The sequence below is a fragment of the Furipterus horrens genome, unplaced genomic scaffold (genome assembly GCF_987537825.1).
Source record: "Furipterus horrens unplaced genomic scaffold, mFurHor1.1.pri manual_scaffold_10, whole genome shotgun sequence".
In the NCBI taxonomy this organism is placed as follows: domain Eukaryota; kingdom Metazoa; phylum Chordata; class Mammalia; order Chiroptera; family Furipteridae; genus Furipterus; species Furipterus horrens.
The window spans coordinates 80523827-80531587 of record NW_028327180.1 but is presented as its reverse complement, the minus strand read 5'-3'; the positions used below and the strand labels follow the sequence as shown (position 1 = coordinate 80531587).

General features: G+C 47.6%; 1 long non-coding RNA gene across 1 annotated transcript; it reads left to right on the top strand.

Moving 5' to 3' along the window:
* The first annotated feature begins 2035 nt into the window (after window positions 1-2035).
* On the top strand, window positions 2036-3362 carry LOC150000825 (uncharacterized). Its single transcript, XR_016513558.1, has 3 exons — window positions 2036-2467; window positions 2622-2766; window positions 3177-3362. It is a non-coding gene; the product is annotated as an uncharacterized LOC150000825 (long non-coding RNA).
* The last annotated feature ends 4399 nt before the right edge of the window (window positions 3363-7761 follow it).

The window sequence follows — 7761 nt, the reverse complement described above, 5'->3', positions numbered from 1 at the left end:
TGCTTGCAGCTGAGTCTCTCCTCTCTTTATTTGCATGAGATGAAGTTCCATAACACGTATTGTTGGTCAAAAAGTCCTATCACTTTTTAAAAGTTTATATAAATATTGCCAACTTGCCCTCCGGAATGTATACTAATTTATTTTTCCACTAGTGAATCAACTTCAATATTATTGATTTTCTTTGTTTTATGCTTCCTTGATGACAAAATATTACTTTGTTTTGCATTTCTCTAATTACTAAATTATACATTTTTTATAGTACCACTTTTATTTCTTCTACAAATTATGTTTATGTAATTATGTTTATTATGTAATGCTTGCCTGTTTCTGAATTAGGATATTTGCTTTTTTCTTACTATATTTGTGGCATTTATATTGGAATTCTCATACCCCTTTTTTAGTCAAAATATTGACAAATTATTTGAAGGATCGTCTGTAAACAAAAGGCATTTTTTTAAACACAACTTTTTAAAGCACATGGACACACATGTTTGGAGCAGATAATACAAAAATGGATTTATTTGACTACCTAAGAGAAATAGCGTATTTTTTATGCCCCAGATTTGCTGGTGTGTCTTGCGTTGGCGTACTGAGTTGGGGAGCCAGTGCTGCTTCTCCTGCCGCTTGGTCTATCTGTGTCCTTCCCTCCGTCTACACAGCATGTGTGTGTCTACACAGTGTGTGTGTGTGTGCAGAGCCTTTTTTCTAAGCTCTGAACACCAGCAGTGGATTCAAGCGGTCTGGCATCGTCTTTTTGCTTAATGCCCTGTATTGACAAAATTTTCCTTGTGCTCTGAGTTCCCCCACAGGGCCCTCTAAGAGCGACTGATGACATTACCCCTTGTCCGCACCCGGAGATGGTGTGTTGGAGCAGGCAGGTGACCTTTCAAGGACACAGGTTGTAAACAGAGCTGGAATTAAAACCACAGTTCTGGTTTTGCCCTTTTGGTCCAGGGCCCAGACGGGAGGGTGAGTGCTCTCAGAAGCCCTCGTGGAACTGGGCCAGTTTCTTCTCCGCTTGAAGTTCACAGAGGCTGGAGGTTAGCAGTAACGCGATTTCCCCGACTCAGGAGGGTTCTTGGGGTGCAGGCACACGGAGCAATTCCCCAGGCGGACTGACGGTGGTGCTGCTGGGCCGCCACCGAAGGCCCCTCGCTGCTTGGAAAAGGGAGCGCAGAGCCTTGGGAGAGGGGGGCGAGGAGCGAGTCCTCGTCCTTTCTGCAGCGTCCCCACTCCTGAGAGGGGCTGTTCTGATCTCATCGTCACGGCTCTTTGAACGCTAAACCTTCCTCGGGAAAGAATAGTTTTCAACTCTATTTTGTTGAATAGTGGGGAAGAGGAAACATTTTTCTCGGTGGTGATAATGCTGTGTTCATTTTTATTTGCTAGAGCGGGCCTCACGGGCAAAGAGGGTTGGCCCGGGCAGCGTGGGGGCGGAGGGGGTGGCAGTGAGCGAGACCCACCCGACCTGCTGTGGCGCCACGCCCGTGGTCCTTCGTTTGACACGTGGGCCTCACGCTCCTGGGTGCCGGGCCAGGCACTGGGGCTGCGCTCACGGAGCTGCTTTCTGGCAGGGGACACTGGGCATCCCAGAGGCTGGTCCCAGGGACGGGAGGCACAGGAAACAAGTGCAGGCGCTGGGAGCGGGGAGGCCGTCCTGGGAGGTGACGTCTGAGCTGAGGCTACCAGAGTGATAGGGACGGATCCTCAGGGAAGCGGCTGTGTCAGGGAAGGGAGCGGAAAGGAGCCCGTGAGGGCAAGGGGGAGCTGAAGACACCCGGGACCCTAGAGACGGAAGCGTCGGATCAGCGGGGCGAGCCAGCACACCGGAGGAGCCTGCAGTGGAGGGCAGGGACCACGGGTCCCCTTCTCTTTCAGAGCAGTTCCCTGGGGCCGTGGCCGAGAGAACGGCGTGGGTGGCCAGCGCAAGCTGGCTCCTCCTTGTGTTGGGCTGGGGGCAGTTGGAGGGGACAGCAGAACTAACTCAATTGTTCATTTCCCCTTCCACCTCCTCTCCTCCTCTCCCTCCTCTGAGGTCACCAGCTGCCTCTGCAAGTCCCTCTCAAACTTCCCGGTCCCACTGATTGAATCACCTTGCCTTGCCCTGAGTTGACAGCCTGCAAGGACAGACTGATTCTGTCGCATTCGTCTTCCAGTGTCCAGCTCTCCCCTAGGCTTGCGCGCTCATTACCGCGTCTGTGTTGCTGCGTCTGCCTCTGGCCACCCGCCCACACACTGTTCCTGCTCAGCCCCAATGATGGCGCCTCGCCTTGCTGAAAAATCTTCAAGGGCTGTTCCTCTTCTACAGACGAAGCCCTTATCCCAGAACCAGGGGCTCTGCTCTGACTCCAGTCCGTCTACCACCTTCCCAGCTGTCAGAAAGGACCCTCCCCAACGTGGGCTGGCTCCCTGCCGTCCTCCAAAGTCACGCCGCTCGTTGGGTCCACACGGAGCTGTACGAAGAAAGGTGAGGTGCAGAGGCTCTGGAGCAGGCCACGCGGGGTCTGATGCAGATTCCCCAACTACCTGACCGACTCAGGGCTGCTGTGTACACTGCCCAGAGCTCCTGGCTGAGGGAGCAGCCGGGGCCTGTCACCTGACCTAGCTCTCTGCCTCCCCAGGGATCCACACCTGCCCAGAACAGGTGCCTTTCTCTATCAGCTCTGAGGGGCTTCTGCTCACCTGCTTTTCCAAGTGGCCAGTGGGTCCCTCATGCCACCCATGCTGCCATGCCCTGTGACCCAGCCAGGACACCTTGATGAACAGGTCAGACACCTGCTCGTGAGCGGAGTCGCTGCTTATGGGCCCCCTCCCTTCCCCACCCGCCCCGGGTTTCCTTCCACACTGTTTCTTGGAGGCAGGTGGTGTTGCCTTGGACTTGCTGTGCGTGCTTGGGCGAGCATGTGGCCCCAGGGTCTCCCCGTTTCCTGTTGGCTCCCTCAGCTCCCTCCCTGCTTCTGCTGGGTGCCCCCAGCCACACCTCAGTGTCAGGCTGCCTCTGTTGGGACAGGACCCTTGGGCAACAGGCCATGGTCGGGCCACGGTTCCCCCTTGGCAAACAAGTCCATCTAACTTACGGAGTGTCTGACAGCCTCTGTGTTTTTATTTGTTAACTTACGAATCTATATATGTGTGCTTTCATTTAGCAAACACTTACTAGCTTTTCTCTCTCACAGGAAGCACTTCCTAATTGTGGGGCTCCTGGAAGGGACCTAATTTCCCGAGTTTCACTTTCTCCTCTGTGAAATGGAGATGGTAATTATTTACTGCAGAGCAGCCCTGCGCCTTACAAGGTAATGGATTTGAAAGGATGTCACCCAATACCAGCGAGGAGAAGGCGTTCAACAGGTGGGGGTGTTCTTCCCCGCCCATAATGCTGGCCTTCCCCAAGCTCTTGGATGGCGCGTCCCACGGAGGATGCTCTGGGACTGTGTTGCCCAGGGTCTCTTGCCACCACGCTCTGCGACTCCTTTTCCTCCTAGATCACATGCCTCGTGAATTTGTTGAGAGAATTATGTTAAGTACTGTATGAAGAGCACTTTGAACAGTGTCTGGCCCATAGCTTGTTCCAAAAATAGCATCTGTTATTATGATCATTGTTATTCTATAACCAGTGATAGAGAAGTGAGCTGAAATCCCACCCTGCTTAAGGGCAAGTAGTATTTGCAATGACTTGTGTTGGTCCTTTGCTTGTGGCTGGTTGGGAGAAATCCTCCTAGTTATCGGAGACCTTAGGCTGAGTGAGGGTGAAGTCCTGATGATGTGGGAAGGCCGTCCGGGTCTGGGCCTGTTGAGTAGATCAGCACCCTCTGCTGCGATCTTGGTGGGTGGGCTCCCTGTTGGGGTCCTGATCAATGCTCTAGTTTCTCTTAAGTTTACATCCCACTGCTGCTGGGTCTTTAGAATAAAGATTGTGCTAACAAAGGCCCAGGAGTGACTTTTCTGAACTATAACTCTTTCTTTTGAATGCTGAGGATGCAATATACTTACGTGATTCACAACCAGGATTCGGAGTCACACCCACTCAATTAGAATCTTACTTGTCTTTCACTAAACTATCTGTGTGTCTTTGTGTAAATTAACTAACCTCTCTGTTCTTTGGTGTCCCTGTCAGGAAAAGTGGGACAGTTATAGCACCTACCTTATATGGTTGTTTTAGGGACTAAATGTGATAATGTATGAGACTTTTAGTATGGTCCCTGGAAGGGAGGAAGTGCTATTATTATAAGTTCAAAAAGTTTGTCCTCAAATTTTTATTATAAAAAATTTCAAAATTATGGAAAGATTGAAAATGTAACACAACAAACATCCATATGCTCTCCACCTAGATTCAGAAATTATAAATATTAGACATATTTGCTCTCCGTCAACCTATTAATATCCATATATGAAATTTTTGCTAAACACTGTGAAAGGAAGCTGCCTACATCATGATATTTCACTCCTAAAAACTTTATTCTGCTCCTAATAATAAGGACATTCTCCTACATAGCCACACTGCTCTTATCACACGTAAGAAAAATCAAAATAATTTCATAAAATCATCCAATGTCCTGTCTCTTTCAAATATTTCCAGTTTTCCCAAGAAGACTCGTTGCATGGTACCAAAGTATCACCCCAAGGGTTATTTACTGAGTTCAAACAGGGGTGGGGAGGGAGCTTTATTACTGAGAGATCTGGCCATGTTAGCATAAACATAATACCGCTAGGTATGGTCTGCTTACCTGCCATCATTTAGAGAGACTGTCACCAAAATTTCTACCTGCAGTCTAATCCAGCCACTAGATTGGTGCTGCTCAGGATGGTAATCACCAGCCAGCCATGCGTGGTTACTGGGTCCTTGAAGTGTAGCTGGTCCCAGTTGAGATCTGCTTTCAGAATAAAAGCCCCAAGTTTTGAGGACTTAGTATTGAGGAAACAGTGTAAAATATTTCATTAATAATTTTCAAAATATCAATTGTGTTGCAATTATAAGATATTAGATATGAGTTAAAGTATGCTATTAAAATTGACTTCACCTGTTTTTAAATTTTTAAAAATGTGGCTACTAAAAACTTTGAAAATGTAGATGTGGCCCATTGTATTTCTATTGAACAGCACTGCTGTAGACCTTGCAGAGGGGAAAGGAACTGAGGAGCAGGATAAGTGACATGAGAAATAATCTGATAAAACCAGAAGTCTGTGACATTCTAAAAATCTCTCCAAACAGTGTCGTGAAAGGAAGAAAATGGCAAAGAGATCTTTTTAGATTTAGTGGCTGCAGAGATAAAACAAGCAATACTTGCATCTGGATTGGGTCCTTAAGGGAAGTAACCAAACATCTCCCTGCACTATCACCAACTAAAAAGTCCTAAGAGACCATCTTAGACCCTGTTATCACCAAGGATAAGTGAGAACTGGATGGTGAAGGGCAGCTGTGCATTTGATGAGGATCATCCAGGTAGCTTAAGAAGACTGTTCTTAGAGGTGGTTCTTAGGTTTCCATGGAAATTGGAATGCTGACATTTTAAGATGTCACTAGGTGATCAGATGAGAGCCCTTCCATCCCCCTGGGACAGAGAGGAACAAGGAGAAAGACATTTCTGTTGAGAGATCACATGACATGGAAATGGGGTTTGGTTGGTTTTCTTTTTCTTTTTTTTTTACCCTTACCTGAGGACATTTTCATTTACTTTTTCTTTTGTTTTTAAAGATTTTATTTATTTGTTTTTAGGGAGAGGGGAGGAAGGGAGAAAGAGAGGGAAAGAAACATCAAATGTGTGGTTGCCTCTCGTGCGCCCCCAGCTGGGGACTTGGCCTGCAACCCAGGCTTGTGCCCTGACTGGGAATCAAACTAGCAACCCTTTGGTTCACAGGCCGGAGCTCAATCCACTGAGCCACACCAACCAGGGCTCACTTGCTTTTTTTTAGAAATGAGGGAGGAAGGGAGAGAGAGACATTGATGCTGGGACCAGAAACCATTTGTGTCAGGACCGTGGGCTGCAAGCACACATGCCCTGACTGGGAATCAAACCCACAATCCTTCAGTTATGGGATGATGCTCTAGCCAGTGAGCCACACTGGTCAGGGCAGGTTTGGTCGGTTTTCTTTGTGAGCACTGGTCTCGAAAGAATCAGAAGTTGGGTTTATGATAGAACCAGCAATAATAAAATACATAATGAAATTTAAGAAAAGCCTTGACCTTCCTAGCCATTGTTCTCTTTGAGGTCGTTGGCCTTGGGACGTTAGACTTAGGTGATAGCCCTAGTTTGGGGCTACATAGGGTATTTTAACACAGAAAAGAAAAAGACCTTTTGGGTTTCTAAAGCGGACACAATTCTACTGGAGTCACAATATCCTGGGAGGTGGCCAGAGGCGGTGACGCTACAGACGTTCCTCTGAAGGTTTTGCAGGTGCTTCGTCTATGTTTGTCACCTCTTCGAAACAGTTCATTTTCTCAGAGCTTTGAAATGATTTCTACTCTGTTTTGTTTTAGAAACATCTAAAATGAATTTGATGTCAGCTCTGGGCTTTTCGCCATCCAAATTACACATTTATTGAGAATAGCTATGTCTATAATTTCCACAGAACATGAAAAGGTTACTTAAGAAAATTGATAGGCAGGGCAGTACCTACCTTTGATTATATTTACAATGTGTTTCTGATTTGGGCTTTTGGTAAAGTTTTGTTATTATATTTTCCATTGTAGCATATTGTCAAGGGGTCTGTTCCTTTTCTCTCCGCTGATATTACGAATCTCAAATTGGAGATGTTAACTCAGAAACACCAGAACTGTCTTATTTTTTATTGCTAGGGAAAGACATTTGGGGGTTTCTGTGTTTATTTGCCCTAAGACTCTGTAGTTCTTGGTGACTTTGGTAGCACCTCCTATTGCCCATGGATAGCTGTGTGGACATGTTCTGCTGTCACCTTGCACCTGCTAGCTGGCGGGAGTCGTGCATATTTAAGCCACGGGGCTGCACAGTGTCAGGCTAGTCTCCGGTTGCCTAGAGACGTGCCCGTGGTAGAAACGCCGAGGGGCGCTTGGTGGCTCCCCACAGGGGCAGGGCTCACAGCAGGCAGGCACCTGACACTGGGTCCCTGTGTTCTGGTGATAGCATTCACTTGGCAGTTTCGGAAACTTTATTGTCCCTGTGAGCCCAGCCTCAGGGCTAACTCACAATGGCATGATCACCAAACCTGAAAGAGGTTTACAAGGGACAAGATCCGTGGACAGTGACAACCACATTTAATCTATTAATAAAGGCACTAAGCTCCACCCAGTTTCAGGGGCCTTAGGAAGCTGCTACATCATCTTGGGTGAGAATGATATTTGCGCAAAGGGAGCTGCATGGTCCCCAAGGGTAGTTCACAGAGGTCTGTCCACACCAGCTCTCTGCACCTGAAATGCTGACAAAAACCGGTGAATCTGCTTGGACTTAACACACGTGGCTTTCCAGTCCACGCCTCTGCACCTGCGCCCAGGCTGGTTTGCTCTAATTTCAGAGTGGTTCCGAACTTCTGTCCCTCCTCCCCCTGCTGTGACACATTGCCTGCTGAAGTTCATGGTCTACCAGAGCTATGCTCGCTGCCCCGGACGTCTAGCTGCAGCTCTGCACCTTGGTCTTCACTCTGCACCATGTTGAAATGAAAGACAATGAAAGAGAGACACATTTTGCAAATTGCAAAAAATCATTCACAAACTTCAATATTTTAACTTTTATTTGTGCCAGATTAGCCAGAAAACACCTATGAAGGATGCTGACACCCCTGGGACCAATT